The sequence below is a fragment of the Monodelphis domestica genome, chromosome 6, assembly GCF_027887165.1.
Source record: "Monodelphis domestica isolate mMonDom1 chromosome 6, mMonDom1.pri, whole genome shotgun sequence".
Classification (NCBI taxonomy): Eukaryota; Metazoa; Chordata; class Mammalia; order Didelphimorphia; family Didelphidae; genus Monodelphis; species Monodelphis domestica.
This window is the reverse complement of record NC_077232.1, coordinates 160388100-160406267: the sequence shown is the minus strand read 5'-3', so window position 1 is coordinate 160406267 and position 18168 is coordinate 160388100.

Sequence of the window (18168 nt, the reverse complement as noted above, 5' to 3'; positions counted from 1 at the left end):
TTTATTTTTTAAAACCATACCTTCCTTCTTAGAATCAATACTGTGTTTTGGTTCTAAGGCAGAAGAAAAGTAAGGGCTAGGCAATGGGGGTTAAGTGGCTTGCCCAAGGTCACACAGCTAGGAAGTGTCTGAGGCCAGATTTGAATTCAGGACCTCCCATCTCTGGGCCTAGCTTTCAATCCACTAAGCCACCCAGCTGCTCCCATTTCTTTCCTTTAAAAAAAACAACAACAACAAATAATCCAATATTCTATTTTTTTAAAGCAACTTTTAATCTTTTTATTAGTTCTCTTTTTTTAAATTTTGTTAATTTATCCTTTGATTTTTAGAATTTGAAATTCATCCATAGGCATACACATATCATATATGCATTGTATTCTATATTATCACATTTACATACAAATTGATTCATCCTATATCATCATATACATCAGATCATTATAATTAGCTTACTTCTCCACTCATTTACTGAGTTAATTCCTTCTATCTTCTCTACTACTAAAGATAATTTTTGAGAATTACAGAAATCCTATTTCTTTGTATACATATAAATATTTTGATCTTAATGATTTCCTTAAATTTTCTCTTTCTTATTTACATTTTTGGGCTTCTCTTTTGTCTCATGTTTGGACTTCAGATTTTTTGTTTAGGTCTGTCTTATTCTCAGGAATGCTTGGACATCTTCTATCTTACTGTTTTCCTGCTGAAATAATATACTCAGTTTTGCTTGATAGGTTACTCTGGGTTGTAAATACAAATTTTTTTCCCCTTACTGAATATCATATTCCATGCATTTCAATCTTTTAATGTTGAAGCTGTTAGTTTCTGTGTGATTCTGATTGTAGCTCCATGGTATTTGTATGGTTTTTTACTGAATATTTGAAGAATTTTCTCCCTAGCTTGGTGACTCCTTAATTTAGCTATTATATTCCTCAAAGTTGTCATTTGAAGATTTATTTCTGGAGGTGATCTGTGAATTCATTCAATTTCAATTTTATTTTCTTGTTTGAGGATCTCTGGGCAGTTATCTTTGATAATTTCCTGTAATATGGAATCCCATTTTTTTTTCTTGTTCATGACTTTCAGGTAGTCCAATAATTATCAAATTGTCTCTCCCAGATTTATTTTTAGATCAGTTGTTTTTTAGATAAGACATTTCATATTTTCTTTTTTTTTTCATTCCTTTGATTCTAATTCATTATTTCTTGATTTCTCATAAAATCATTCATTTCTATGTGGTCAGGTCTGATTTTTAAGGCCTGATTTTCCTCAGTTAGTTTTTGGTTCTCCTTTTTCAATTAGCCCATTTCTTCTTGCATCACTTTTATTTTTCCTTTTATCACTTTCCATTCTCTTCTCCACTTTTTCTCTACCTCTTAATTGGTTTTTGAAGTCTTTTTTGAGCTCTTCAAGAATTTGTCCCTAATCCATATTTTTCTTTTGGACTTTGCATGTGTGTACTTTCCTTTCACTGCCCCCTTTTATATATGTACCTTGCTCTTTTTCTCCATAAAAAATTCTTTAGAGTTAGGTGCATTTTTTGTTTGCTCATTTTCCTATCTAATTATATCTGTTTTCTGGGAATTTTGAGGTAACTTGTTAGACTTAAGTACTTGCTTGATATTATTCTCAGCTTATTTTCTGGGTCTGAGGGCTGAGAACTGTAAGTACTCCCCTCACTCTGCTCATTCATTTGACTCTTGAGATGTTGATGGCTTAAGGACTTGCCTCAGGCTTGGGCATAAGCTTTTAATTCTACTCTGAACTTGATCCGGTCAGGGTCTGATCAAATTCTAGCTCCAGACTTAGATTCAAGTTTTTGGTCTTGATGTGTACTTGATCCAATCAGGCACACCCTTGATTGTCCTGTCTTAGAGCTCTTCCCTGAGCTTTACACAGAAAGATCAGTACTTAGTACTTAAAACTATCATCCACCCCCAAACTGTGTACTATGCCCTTATCCCAAGCCCAGGCTGGAAATCCTGGCTTCACTCTGGGCCCATACAGAGCAGCCAACTTAAGCCCACACTACGCTGGGCTGGGATTATGGATCTCTCCACAGGTTTGAAATTTCAAGTGTATGGGTTGGCTTGTACCTCATTTTGCCCAGAAAGGTTTTCAGAGTCTAATTGTTAGCTTAGACTTTGGTTACAAAGTTGGGATAGCATATGTGGGGTTGGGGGGGGAGGAGAGTGGCTTGCTCTTAGCTTGTTCTTCCCTCTTTGCTACAGTCTTTTGATGCCTCTGTTTTCCTCTCACCCCAGTTCCCCAGATGATTTCTCCCTACTTTTGTGGTTTTTCTTTTCTTGAAAGTTGTTTTACTCTGTCTCCTTATTGGTTCTTTTGGTCTTGTAATTGTTTTGTGGTGATATTTTAGTCTTGGTCAGAAAGGATTCTTATGGTGACACATAGCAGCTCTGGTTCACTCCTTCTTCTTGGCTGTGCCCACTTGCTAATTCTACTTCTTAAAGAACTCTTTGGATTTTTTAAAACCTCTTTTTACATTTGTCAAATTCTTCCTTTTAAGGTGTTACTCCTTCTTTCATTACTTTTTTGCTCCTCTCTCATTTTTCTTCTGCCTCTCTTATTTGAACTTTGAGTTCCTTTTTGATAACTCATGAAGTTTGAGCCTAATTTGCGTTCTTCTTTGAAGTTTTGCATGTGGTTGCTTTCATCTAACTATCCTCTTCTGAGTGTATGCCTTGCTCTTCTTGGCTTGCACAATAATTCCAATGTTTGTTTGTTTGTTTTCTGTTTTAATTATTTTTCTGTTTGTTTTTTTTTGTTGTTGTTGTTGTTTTTTTATCTTAGGTGGACTCTGATTTCAGGGTAGAGGAGGGATTTTCTTAAACTTCACTTTTTCCTTGATGCTACCCTCAGTTCCAGTTCTGGGTTCTGCTAATTTCAATTCATCCAAGGTGTTATGATGATCTGTGGGCTGAGAGCTTTGAAATCCATTTCCCACTGATGATTCAGTTTCCTGTAAGGACTGATGATGACGTACAGGGCTAAGAGCACTGTAAGCTACCTTTTTCTGGGACATAGGCCCTCGTCTCTAGCATAGGCAGAGGTTGTCAGTCTTACTTTGTGCTAACACAGGTCAGGTGCACTGCAGTCTGCCTTTCATTGAATCTCCTGCCTCAGTGGAGTCTTAGGCAGGCCTTTGGAGCTTCCCTTAGTTCGGCACCAACCTGGTACATGGGAGACTGCTTTGGGATGGGGTTTAATGGGATTTGGCTGGAGTTTGGGTCTTCATTGTAAGTCTTGGTTGAGGCTTAGAGCCCCAATTTTGGCTTATACCAGCCTGTTGCACTGTGGACTGACCAGTAATGGAGCATGAGACCTCAATTTAGGCTTGAGTAGAGGCTCTGGGCCTCCTCTTAGGCTTCAATGGGACAGAATCCATGGACTGCCTTATACTACATCTTGGGGCTTCACCCAAGGCTTGTGCTGGGACTTGGAAATTCAAGTCATTGAAATGGGATGTTCTCCTATTGGCTTGGTCAGGACCTCAGGGTCTCAAGGTTGGCTTGAGTACAGGTTCAGAAAGTAGGCAGTAGGTTGTGAGTGGGAGTCTTGTACTTAATGTGGCTTTGCTTCCAGCTGTGCTTCCCTCTCATACCAGTGAAATGGACCCTCTCTGCCTACCTTCCAAGTTGCTTTCTGCAGGAGAGTTGCTTCTCTCCATCCCCTTCATGGTTCTGTCACTCTAGTATTCATTTTAAGTTGTTATTTTAAGTTTGGTTTGAAAAGATTCTCAGAGTGGTTCCAGCTTTCTGTTCTTCTACTCAGCTATCTTGGCTCTGATTTTTTTCTTTTGGGCTTAAGGACAACCTACTAGTATATTATAAGCAGATTAGAGTCCATATCCCTGGGGGGGGGGGGGGAAGGAGAGAGAGAGAGAGAGAAAGAGAGAGAGAGAGAGAGAGAGAGAGAGAGAGAGAGAGAGAGAGAGAGAGAGAGAGAGAGAGAGAGAGAGAGAGAATTAAAAGAAGGAAGAGGAAGAGAGATACAGCAAGGATTGAAGCAGCATACATATTCTCTATTATCTTCAGTCATCCTGTGCCCCCAGTTATTAGGAGGAGTTATTACCACCAGATAGAAGAGGTATCTTCTTATTGAATACTGGCTAGTATATTAATATATTTTAAAGTAAGGGTAAAGAAGTTATATTATAATTATAATTCCTCTAGAAAAATAGAACTCTTTATTAAAACATCACTGTAGGTATGAATCAAATTCTATAACATCATTATGTGAAAGGAAATGCCACTTAAAGTCAGAATTAAAGATTTAGATAAACTTAGAGGTACTTACCATATTCTCCAATTTCATCTGTGATCAGTTGCTATTTCATTCAATCAAGAATTTAACCTATTCTAATTTCTCACTCAGGGTAGATGAAAACTCATTTACCATAACGATAGGGATCCTTAATTCCTTTTCACAGGCTCTGGTTAAGCATACTTTTGTGAAACTTGAAGTAAAATAATAGGGCCTAGTATAAAGTAGCCTGTATTCACTGTTAAAATCTTTAAGGCTGTAACCCTCAATAGAATTAGAAGAGATATTCTTAGTCTAGTAGGTAGAAAAATGAAGACCATCTTGGTTTTTTATCACTAGGTGATTTTATTGAATTGATATTCAAGCTAAGATATTGACCAAATATATGTAGAAAAATCTTTTCTTCTAGAATGACTTCATTACATCCCATTATTGATGTCTAATAACTTTTTTATGCTGTTTTTCATTCCCTCTTTAAAAAATTGCTTTAGTTATATTTTTTTACAAATTTTTTCCTAGTTGATAATGTAAATATTCTTGGGAATATAATGCTTGGACTTTTAGAAAAGCATTTGTCAGTTTTATAATATTTCTATGGATAACATGAAGAGATCAGTCAAAAATATTCAGAAGTTAGATACATCTGGAATTATTTAGTGACCAAACCCAAGGATAATGATTAAAAGAAAAAAAAAAGAAATACAAGCTGAATTAAATGAGATAATAAATGAAAAGTCTTAAATTTTAATTAAAACATATAGAATATACATACAGAACTGAAAATATATGGATACTTTATAATTTTGACATATTTTTATTTCATTAAATATTCCCCAAAAATATTTTTAAAAGTTTTGAATACCAAATTTTCTTCCTTATTTCTGACCTTCCTTCCTCATTGAGAAGACAAGACATTTGATAAAAGGAAGAAAGAACCTCAGTACCATGTTAGTACAATTAAGAAAAAAATATTCATTGGGAACCTTATTCTAAGTATTAATTTTTCATCTTTCTATCATATGATTGGCAGTATATTCTTCATCAGTCTCTAGGAATGGTTACTGATCACTAGTTGATTAGGGTTCTTTAATTTAATATTGATGTTATGAATCTATCTTCTGCTTCTACTTATTTTTCTCTGTACCAGTTCATATAATTATTTCTAAATCTCTTTGAAATTGTCTTTTTCTTCATTTCTTACAGCAAAATGATAGTTCATTACATTGGAAAAACACAATTTGTTTTTCAATTCCCTACTCATTATTTTAGCTTTCAAGCTCAGGAAAGGCTTATTCATAAAATCTAAAAAATCCAGGAAAGATTATGAAACAGAAAAAGGAATGTTTCAGAAACATATCCAGCTCTAGGAAGAATATTAACTTGTACATTTCCCTTGATCCTAATTCCTTCTCTTTACCCTCTATTTCTCTTTTCATCATTTCCCTTTTCTAATATCTTTTTGTTTGTTTGTTTCTGACCACTGTCTTCATTTATGTGCCCTCCCTTTTAGCTCTTCAAGGAATTCTTATTGGGTTTGTGTTCAATTAACATTTTTCTTTGCTTGTAGCTGATTTAGTGTTTTGGCTTCATTGTCATATTCTGACTTTATGTATTTATCTTCCTGGTTACTTTAGTAGCTATTATAGTCAAGTACATTTTTGGTGTTTATTCACTTTTCCTTTCTATTTCTTAAGGTTGAAATTTATGTTAAAGTTTTTCTTTGTTTCTACTACGGTGGGTGGGAGAGACATTCTTTCAAGCTTCTTGCATTTTCTCACTGCATTTTTCAAAGGTTGTTCTGGAGGGGTTGGAAATGTTTGTTACTTTTAGAATTGTGTCATTTGGGGAGAATTGTGGTCATTATTCTCCTGGTCTATATTCTGGTTTTTTAACCAGGAAGGGCCCTTGATCTCTTAGAATCAGATCCCCCAGAACTGAAAGTGATATTGTTCCTTAAGGTCTCTGATCCCTTGTGACCAAAAGCAATACTGCCTCCCCACTGGGGCTCCTGCTCCTTCTGGACTATAAGGGCTCCTCTGCTCTTGAATTATGACCCAGAAGTATGTATAAACAATGGAATTTCCAAATAGTACCCAGTCCTGTGTGCAATGCTTAGACTATAATCTTCTGTAAACTCTTTTGGACCAGTTGTAAGGTCCCCTTACTGTCTGTCTTTTAAGCTACAAAAGCTGCTGCTGCTACTTCTGTTTCTCCCGTCTAAACTAATGGTGTTTCATATATTGGAGCTTTGAGTCACCTTCTACAACCATTTCATAGATCTCTTTGTTTGACCTCCTAAGTCATCTTGGGCTAAAATTATATTTCAATTTGAACTTTTTTTTAGCTCTGCAATTTAAGACTACAATTTGAGGTATTATTTTAAAGTTATGTGTAGGTGAATGTTGGAAGAGATTAGCTGAGTGCTTTCTCTCCTCTTCTATCCTGACTCTGTCTCTGAAAGTGTCGCCAAAATAACTACTTTATATATAATCTGTAAAATACTTAAGGGTTTAGTTAATTACTAGTACACTGTGAGTTTGACATTTGGCACAGTATCCAAAATAAAGCTATCATTATTTCATCAATCAATATACATTTATTAATCTTTTACTGTGGATCAGCTACTATATTAAGCAAGAGAGACACAAAAAAGGGCAAAAACACTATCTGCCCTGAAAGACCTGACATTTTAATGGCCAGGACAATATATAATGACGTACATATTAGATTTATACATTGTAAATGGAAGATAAATCCAGAGGGAAGGCACTAGTACTATATACATAAATAACATAGTAAATAATATGGAATTTAGGACAATATATTTTAAATAATTTATTATTTTATGAAAATAATAACATAGTATTTAAAGTGATAGAGTACATGGCTCCCTAGTACAGTTTCTTGGTCAGACCACATCTAGTATATCATGTATAGTTCTGATTATCACATTTTAGGAAAGGTATTGATAAACTAAATGACTTTCAGAGAGAGATGAATCAAATGATGAATGGACCCTGACCAGGACCATCTCCCTGTGAAACATTTCTTGATCCTACTCATTTGTTATTATATTTGCCCTTCAATTATCTCATACTTCAATCATTTCTTTACATTCCATCAGTAGAAAGCATTATTTCTTGAGAACAAAGGATATTTTATTTTATTTTTGTCAATAGAAAACCAGGGCCTAACAGAGTGCCTTGTATATAATGGACACTTAGTATATATTTGTTAATTATGACTGAATCAAATATGCTATAATGATTTATTCAATGAAGGAAGCATAATATTGCATTTCTACTAGTGCTGGCATAACTAATCATTAACACATTCATAACATTCAAATATATTATGATCTAAAAAAACATAAAAGTGCCATATCCTTGGAGATAAACACACACACACACACACACACACACACACACAAGGCTAAGTGTAAACAAAATCTTTGATTTGTGATGCTTACACAAAACTTAATCTACCAACTTAGTTCCTTATTTCCCATTGTTAAGCTGAAATGTTATTTTATTTTCCTCTCAAGATATAGCATTTCCTCCTGTGAGTATTAGCATTCATCCAAGCAGCAAAATTGTCAAAAATCACAACATCCAATAACACCTAAAACTCTGTTGGTCATTGTGGCAATAGTCAGAATAGTATCAAGATGAATCCAAAGATTATCTACTAGTTAATCCAGGTTGAAATCTGCTCTCCTATCTCAAGCATCAGTTTATTTGAAAGAATAATAATAGCTAAAAATATTTCTAGTAAGCTTCTATACTAATAGCAAGTTTTTATATTTAGTAATATTTTCAAAATATTTTAATTTCAATTCATATTTATATATATATATATATATATATATATATATATACACACAGAGAGAGAGAGAGAGCGAGAGAGAGAACCATAAATGAGGCATATATTGAAGTGGTATTTATTCTTTAAATAGATCTGTGATTACTCACAACACCTATACAGATTAAAAAATTTATCCATGGTCTTTCATATTACATGATTTTTATATGTGTCCTCCTATAAAATATTCTCAAATGACCTACTGAAGTTTTTTCAGTCTTATTCCAAATCTGTTGATTTTATGTGAATGTGAGCATTTGGGCCATATATCAATGATTCCTTACTCTTATTAAATAATTAAAATAATTTGAGCCAAATAAACCTGAATATTTTGGGGTTAATTATTTTTCTTTCCTAGATTATCCACAAATTTTTGTTCAATGCTTAACCTTGCATTGTGTACATAATAGTAATAGCATCATCTTGAATGATATCAATTTGATTATACCATATTACTCTTAAAAATTTGAATATTATGATTAGCAAAAAAAGGTAGCATGATATGGTATATAACAATGAAATCACAAATCCTTTTCTTGGCCATCATAGTGCCTTTTCAAAGCAATATTTATTTTGATTACAATAATAATCTAGATACTAAAGAAAGAAACACTTGACTCACACCTATTGTTTATTCATGCAATCTATGTCTATTATAATCTTTTTTGTCTGGTTGATATATAAATATATATTGTATTAATGATAAAATATGTCATCATCCATCTTTTGGAATCGTGAATAGTCATTGTTAAGAGTAGCAAAGATGCCACAAATAAAAATGTTAAATTTGGGGATTTGGGAAAAACAAATAGCTCAGGATACACTGTAAGTGGACCTATGAATGGGTGAAACCATTCTAAAAGCAATGTGGAATTACTGATGAAAAATAATCCAGTTATGCCACTGCTAGAACTAGACCAGAAAGAAATTAAAGCAGAAAAAGTCTTATGCCTACAAAACATCTATAGCAATGAAATTGTGGGAATTGGGAAGATGCTTAACAATTGAAGAATGGAAAAATAAGTTGTGTTGTATGAATATGCTTTATAAAATGAGGAATCATTTCAGGACAAACGAAAGGCTTAAACTGATTGAGTAAAGTGAGCAGACAAGAAAATAAAAAGATAGATGGCAACATCAGTAGTATAAGAAGGAAAACCACTAAATTAACAAATAAAACCAAAAACTGAATATATGGTAAAACTAATAAAGTAGAAAAACCAAGAGTTAATTTTATTTAAAAAAGAAAATCATATCATAGTATCAAAAATTAAAAAGGTGAATTTACAACTAATGTAGAGGAATTAAAGCAATTATTAATAATTATTTTGCCCAATTATATGCCATTAAATTTGATAATCTAATGAAATAGATGAATATTTGCAAAAATATAAAACACCAATATTAAAAAAGAGCAAACTGAAAACCTAAAAAACACCTATTTTAGAAAATGAAATTGAGTAAGCCATTAATAGACTCTCCAAGAAAAATCTGTAGGGCTGAATGCATTCTAAATTGAATTCTACAAAACATTTAAAGAACAGTTAATCCCATTACAATCTATTTTTTAAAAATAGGCCAAGGAGTACTACCAAATTCCTTTTATAACACAAAAAGGGTACTGAAACCTAAAACCCAGAAGAGCAAATACAGAGAAAGAAAACTATGGACAAATTTACCTAATGTATATTGATTACAAAAAAGCAATAAAATGCTAATCAGGAGATTACAGCAATATAACATGAGGACCATTCATTGAAACCAGGTGAGATTTACATCAAAAAGGCATAAAAATCATATGATTATTTTAATAGAAACAGATTTTTTTTTTTTTACAAAATAGCACCATTCCCATTAAAAAACATAACAAAACAAAACAAGGCTGGGGGCAGCTGGGTGGCTCAGTAGAGACGGGAAGTTCCAGGTTCAAATCTGGCCTCAGACACTTCATAGCTATGTGATCCTGGGCAAGTCACTTGACCCCCATTGCCTAGCTCTTACCACTCTTCTGCCTTGGAACCAAAACACAGTATTGATTCGAAGATGGAAGGTAAGTGTTTAAAAACAACAAGAAGAAGAAAAAGAACAACAACAAGAACAACAATAAAAACAATGACAAGGATAACAACAAACAAACACTAGAGACTGTAAGAATAAGTGGAGCCTTCCTTAAAATGATAAGTAATGGGACAGTTAGGTAGCATGGTGGATAGATCTCAAGGCCTAGAATCAAAAGGATCTGAGCCTCATACATTTCCTAGCTGTATGATATTGAACAAGTCACTTAAATCCAATTGCCTAGTGCTTACCACTTTTCTGCTATAGAATCAATGCTTCTATTGATACTAAGGCAGGAGGTAAAAGTTTTAAAGAAATGATATCTGGCATCTATATAAAACAATCAGCAAGTATTATCTGCAAAAGGGAGAAACTGGAAGTGTTTCCAAAAAGTTCAAGAGTGAAACATATTAGGCTGAACCAATATGATAAAAATTATAATTTTAACCAAATTAAATGACAAATTCAATGCCATTCCAATTAAGCTTTTCTAAAATTATTTCATAGAATTAGAAAAAATAACAACAAAATTCATCTTGAAAGGTCAAGAATATCAAAGGAATTGATTTTTTTAAAGTGTGAAGAAAGATTACCTAGCAGTACCAGATTTCAAACTGTATTGCAAAGTAGTAATTACCAAAACAATCTGCTACTGCCTAAAAAAAATAATGCTGGATCAGTGAAATAGATTAGGTACATAATACCTATCAATAAATGATCAAAATAAATTGTAGAATCATTGAGGAGTGTCAGCAGCAGACCAGAACAAGATGGTAAAGTAAGAAATACCAAAAGCCCTCCAAAATAATTCTCAAACTGACTACAGAAGGACAAAAATACCCCAAAATGAATTTTGAAGTGGGAAAGCCAACAGAAAGAGAGGTGAAGGAGAGCTCAAATCCAGAACAAGGCTGAGAGACAGTAAGGACTCATTTCATGGGGGTATGAAGAAGGAACATGAACAAGTCTCAACAGAACTCGAAGACAATATACTGCAAGCACCAGGAAAAAGAGAATAATTGGCTTGGTCCAGTTTCAGTAGGCTAACTGAAAACTAACATAATACAGAACAAGCTGTAGCAGAAGGAAAGCGGCTTTGCATAATCCAGCTTGAACCTAAACTGAACACAATGCTTTTTAGGCAGAATTGGGTAGAACAGAGCTTTGGCTGACAGAACCTGGTTCCAACTCCTGAATTGAAGAGCTACAAATCTCCACAACAGTGGGCCAACAAGCCAGTCTCAATAGAGTGCTCAAACTGAGACCCAGACAGTTGAGAAGACCCTAAGCACAGTATAAGTGCCAGTAAGTACTCCCTCTACCCCAGGAAAAGAGGAAAGTTTCAGCATATAGAATCAATCAAGGAAAAATAATACCCAAATGAGCAAAAGACAGATACATGCCTGACAATAGAAAAATATCTCAATAAGAGAAATGACCAAAATAAAAATTAAAAACAAACAAACATTTGTGAATAGGGAAATGTTGAATGGAGAGAAGAAGGATATACAAGGGAACAATAAGATGAAGAGAAATACATAATTAGTAATCATAACTCAAAGAATGAGTGGGATGAACTTATATATAAAATACAACAGAATAGCAGAGTGGATTAAAATCAGAATCACACAATATGCTGTCAGCAAAAAACAAAACAAAATAAACAAAATAAACAAATCAAAACAAACAAACAAACAGAAAACACAGCTCATTTAAAGCAGGGAAACAGAGAGTAACAGTAAAGATCTAGAGCAAAATCTACTGTGCTTCAGTTAAAGTTTAAAAAAGAGTAGCAATTATGATCTTAGACAATGCAAAAGTAAAAATTGCCTAATTAAGAGAGATAATGAAGAAAATTACATTGATAAAAGGAACCATTGGTGATGAAGTAGTATCAACATTAAACTAATAAGCACCAATTATATGGGATCTAAAAGAGAAACCACATGAGTTTCAAGAGGAAAAATACAATAAAACTATATTAGTAGGGGAGATTAATTTTTCCCTCTCAAAATTAGATAAATCAAAGCATAAACAAAGAAGAAAATTTGATAATGAATAGAATAAAAATAGAATAGAATAGAATTTCAGAAAAGTTAGAGTTCATAGAATTTTGGAGAAAACTGAATGGGAATAAAATGGACTATATTTTTTTTTCTTATTGGTATATGACATATTCACAAAAGTTTATAATATAATACCACATGAAAGTTTTATAATCAAATGCAGAAAAAAGTATTAAATGCATTCTTTTCAGACTATAACACTATCAAAATTACACTGATCAAAGGACAGGTAAAAACAGACTAAAGATCAGTTGGAAACTAAATAATCTTATCTTAAAAAAGAAATGGGTCAAAGAACAAAACATAGAAGCAATTCACAATTTCAATGAAACAAATGACAAGGACCCAACATAAAAACATTTTTTTGGAATTCAGCCAAAGCATTACTTAAGAACAATTTATATTTCTAGGTGCTTGCATCAATTAAAAAGAGAAAGAACAGAGTGGTAAATTGGAGGTACAACTAAAAAAATACAAAAAGAATCAATGTTTAAAACTCAATATATAATCTTGTAATATATTGTTTTAGCTTCTCTTCTAATATTTACATTTTAAAAGTTTTGTATCTATATTTATTTGGGATGTTGGTCTACAGTTTTCTTTTTCCATTTTGAATTTCCTTTGCTTTATGTAAAAAGTCCAAATTTGAATAATAGAAGGAACTTGGAAGAGTAGGTTTTTGGCTATTTTTATAAACAGTATATAATATTAAATTTTTCTTGAACTTTTGATAGAACTCATTTATGAATCTTGTCCTAGAAGTGTCCCTCCCACACACACACCTTTTGGAAGTTCGCTTAATTCATTCCTTGATAAGAACTTTGTTTCCTAGATATTTTCCAGAATTGTTCAAATAAAATTTTGACTTTGAATTATTTATCAGAAGGATTTTCTCTTAAAGCCCCATTTTTTAGTGTTTGTGCTTTGGCCTACAGAATGGCAAAATTTTGGCTTCAAGCTCATTTTGCTCATAAAAGATAAAAAACAGCTTTTCTGCTCACTGTGAAAATATAAGCACATTCATACCCAGCATGTAACTTAGCTGTTACTATGGTAATAACATGTCATGAAGTATAGTCATAAATGCCTTTCAAAGTGTCCCTCTATTCCTTATCCAAATAGTTCATGTGAAGTATTTTCTAGTATATTTAATGGTAGATCAATTGCAGTCTACCTCTCTTTCCCTCTGCCAAACAAATGGTAGGCAAAGAAGAAGAATATTCCTTTAACAATATTGCTAGTGTGACACTGAATTAGCATAACTGATACGATTCTGAATATTGGCTTTTCACTTTAAATGGAATGGTAAAATTCCAATTCTTGGATTATCTCATGCCGGGATTTATCCTGGATGACAGTTGGACTATTTTCCACCAGGGCAATTAAACATTATCCAGTCAAATGGCTTCAGGACTCCAACAGTGCTGGGTGGATAGAGCTTTGTACAGGATGTCATCATTTCTATCACATATAAACTGTGACTTTTTGATGGTGGGATGACAATTTTGAAGACCAAATGCACAGGATTCTAATGCAGGATGGTCAGGATTATAGTACAATAAATTTATCTGTTAGATTTCTTTCAGGATGATAATGATGAGTATTTTAAAATGCTATCAGTACCATGCTGTATATTTCTTACCATTCTTTCTTGCATTAATAACCTCTAGGGTTTTGGGGGGAAATTCAGCAAGCAAGAACTATTTTTTCCCCATGTCTATCCCAGCCCTAGACAACCCTCAACTCTGATTTTGTCAGTATTATTAGTAGTAGTAGTCCCTCGGAAGCCGAGAATGACTATTGTCTTTGTGCATTATCATCTATTGATGTACCCTCATGTGACTTTGGAGTCCAAAGACTGAGGCGCAAAGTTTGTGCCACGTGGGGCCTGGGACGCCAATTGTCAAGGGAAGTGCGGCTGTGACCTGGTGTCGGCGTTCACACGCAGCTGCAAGACGTCGACGTTGCTCATCTTCAAAGGTGGCGGCGGCATGGTGAATGTGGGTTCGCCAGCTGCTTCTGTCAGAGGCAGCGAGTTCTAGTTGCTTTGGTGTCATGCCAGCCCACTTCAAGTTGGACTTTAGCTGATCCTTGTATCTTTTCTTTGGTCAGCCTTGTTTCCTGAGTCCACCTGATAGTTCATCATAGAATACCTGTCTTGGTATTCGCTGTGGGTCCATGCGGATGATGTGTCCAGACCATCGTAGCTGGGTTTGGAGGACCATGGCTTCGATGCTGGTGGAGTTGGCTCTGTTGAGGACTTCCTGGTTGGTGAATCGGTCCTGCCATTGGGTCCTCATGATTGACCGGAGGGAGCATTGGTGGAATTGCTCCAGCTGCTTCATGTGCTTCCGGTACAGTGTCCATGTCTCGCAACTGTACAGGAGCGAGCTGAGGACCACTGTGTTGTACACTTTAAGCTTCGTCGCAGTGCTTACACCACTGGGTTGGAGGACTTTGCAGCACAGCCGCCTGAGTGCATGGCTGGCCTTTTGGATCCTGGCATTGATCTCATGGTCTAGGGACCCGTCATTGGCGATGGTGCTGCCCAGGTACTTGAAAGTGTTGACATTAGAAAGCTGCGTGCCGTCGATTGTAATGCACGGCTGGTTAGTTGGCCTCCCTGGTGCAGGTTGGAACAGCACCTCTGTTTTGCTGAGGCTGATAGTCAGGCCAAACAGTTTTGTTGCTGTAGAGAACCTGTCCACAATGGTTTGAAGATAATTTTCTTGGTGGGCCATGAGAGCACAGTCATCTGCAAAGAAAGCTTCCAGGATGAGTCTCTCTGTTGTCTTTGTTTTTGCGGTCAGACGGCGAAGGTCAAATAGTGAGCCATCCAGTCGGTATTTGATGTAGTCGCCCAGGTCTAGATCCATCACAGCATGTCGTAATACTTGGGTGAAGTATAGGTTGAATAACACCGGAGCAAGGACGCAGCCTTGTTTCATGCCATTGGAGATGTTGAAGCAATTGGAAGTCTCTCCACCAGATAGGACTTCCCCTGTCATGTCGACATGAAAGAGCTGCATCAGTTTGATGAATTTTGCTGGGAAACCGAGCTTGCTAAGGATCACCCACAATGCGCCCCTTTTCACTGTGTCAAAAGCCTTTGTCAGATCTATGAAGACAACGTAGAGACTCAGGTTCTGCTCAAGGCATTTTTTCTGCATTTGCCTCACTGTGAAGACCATGTCGATGGTGCTACAATCTGGTCGGAAGCCACATTGTGATTCAGGCAGGTTCTGCTCTGAAACAGATGACAGGAGTCTGTTGAGTATAACACGGGCGAGGATCTTTCCAGCAGTGGAGAGTTGTGAGATGCCTCTGTAGTTGTCACAGGCTGCTTGTGAGCTTTTGTTCTTGTATAGGGCTACGATGGAGGCATCTCTGAGTTCTGAGGGCATGTCTTCCTCTTCCCATATGCTGGTCAGCACTATGTGGAATGCCTGAAGTGTCTTTCCATTTAAGGCCTTGTACACCTCTGTTGGGATCCTGTCTTTACTGGGTGCTTTGCCTGCACTCATTTGTTTAATGGCTCTTTAGACTTCTTCTAATGAAGGAGGGACATCAAGTTGCTTGATGATGCGGTTTTGGGGGATCTGGTCAAGGGTGCTTTGGTAGACTGAAGAGGGTTGTTTGAGAAGCTGACTGAAGTGTACTTTCCACCTGTTGCTGATGCCTTTTTTATGTTTTATGAGAGTGTCACCGTCAGAGGATAGCAAGGGAGTGGTGATGGGTTTTAATGGCCCATAGACAGTCTTGAGGGCACTGAAAAATTGTTTGTAGTTTTTCGTATCAGCAAACCACTGGATTTCTTCTGCCTTTTTTTCCCACCATCAGTTTTGCATCTTCCTGATCTCACGCTGCACCGTGGCTTGGAGAGACTTGAATCTTTCCTTTTTAGGAGCAGAATTTGGGTTATTTTGCCACTCCATAAAGGCTTTGTTCTTCTTGCTCAATAGGTATTCAATAGCAGTGTTGTTCTCGTCGAACCAGTCCTGGTGGTTGCGTTGTTTTGTGCCTAGGGCTGCCTTTGATGTTTCCTTCACTGCGTCTCTGAACTGGTTCCATTTCTCGGTTGAGCTTCCAGTGAGTGGTCCCTTGGCAGACAGCTTGTCATTCAGGCAGTTGTTCAGACTGGAATGTTTGCAAATAAGATGGATCTCTAAGATGACTCAAGTTGTAAAATGCACAAACTGTCTGGGCGTGTTTTGGATGGCGAGGCTCAATGCGCATTTTAAGAGTCTCTCTAACCAATCCGTGGTCTGTCCAGCATTCAGCTCCTCTCATGGCTCTGGTAATCTGTACATCCTGGTGTAAACCTTAACATTCCTTAGACTTATAAATGTTGGAAATTTCACCATTGGGAAATTTCATACTTGGAAAATTTCTTACTGATAGTCTATTGGAATGTGAACCCCATTGGCATGGGAGGTTCCTTCTCCTCCCTTCTTAAGATTACTTTAGGACAGAAACCTTTTGCTGAACAATGGAAAGGACTTTGACCTATGCTTAAGCATAGAACAGGAATTTCTTTGAGTCATGATTGATTTTAGAATTGACACAATGTACTTGGAATCAATCTCCACCCTACTCAGTCCTAACAGGATTGAGGAAGGGCTGCAGCATAGATCAAAATTTAATTATTCCAATCTCTACCCTACTCAGGTTAACAGGATTTAGGAAGGGCTGTAGCAAAGGATCAAAGATTTAATTATTTGAAAATATGACCTTCAACATACATGTGCAAAGCCAGAGACCTCTGGGCAGTCCTGGGTTAAGCTAGAGCCTCCATTGGCACAGGGAAATTGATGGACAGTGATTGGTAGATGTGAGAACTGAGGGGAGGGAACTTGGATGGTTTCCTTAAAGATAGAGGGGTCTGAAGACTCAGGGTGGTGGTTGAGGAGTTTGTCTGAGTGGTTGGAGTGTGCTCTGAGAAGCTTGCTCTGAAGGAAGCTGAAGGTGGGGGCCTTTGAGACTGTTTCTCCATTTTGGTCACGTGAGTAATAGGGACTGATCTCTTTTCTTTGCCCCAGCTATGTAAGGGCTTGGGCCTTTTGGCCCAGCCTAAACAGAGGGGGTATTTAAGCCCTATTCCCTTCTCTCCCCTTTCGCTCTCTCTCTCTCTCTCTCTCTCTCTCTCTCTCTCTCTCTCTCTCTCTCTAATTCCTTTCTTCCTCCTGTTTGTAATTAAACTCTATAAAAGGCTGACGGCTGATTCTGAGTTTTCATTTAGGAATTACAAAGCTGAATTCCTTGGCGACCTTAAATTAATATATATATCAGTCTTTTAAAGTGATTTCCTTGTCACACTGGATGTCTTGCTGGTATACAATGGTGTAATCAATGAGATGCCACTGTTTTGATTGTGGGTGCATCCACGTTGTTTTATATTTGTTTGCCATTCTGAACACAGTGTTTGTGATGGTGAGTTCTTTCTCTGAGCATTTGCTGAGTAGCAGTAGGCTGTTGTTCATTTTGCCCACGCCGTGTTTGCCAAACACTCCTTTCCATCTTTCATGGTCCTGGCCAACGCGGGCATTGAAGTCTCCCAGTAGTATCAGCTTGTCATTTGTGGACACTGAGTGCAGGACGGCACTCAGGTCAGAGTAGAATTGTTCGACGTTCTCCTCAGTTGGAAGAAACCAACAAGAAGGTTCAACTGAAATGGCGATGTCAGTATTAGCTCATTCTAATTACAGAAATTTGTTCAGATGATAGCATATCTGGAATAGAAGCTCTTATTGACTAAGGATTGTTTCCCCACTTGTAATTGTATCCACAGTTCCTTAGTTCATTGCATAGTATATATGAGGCACTTAATAAGTGATTGTCTGTTGATTACTGTTGATTATTTATTTTCCTGGGGGCACAGAGAAGATAAAGGATTTACCCA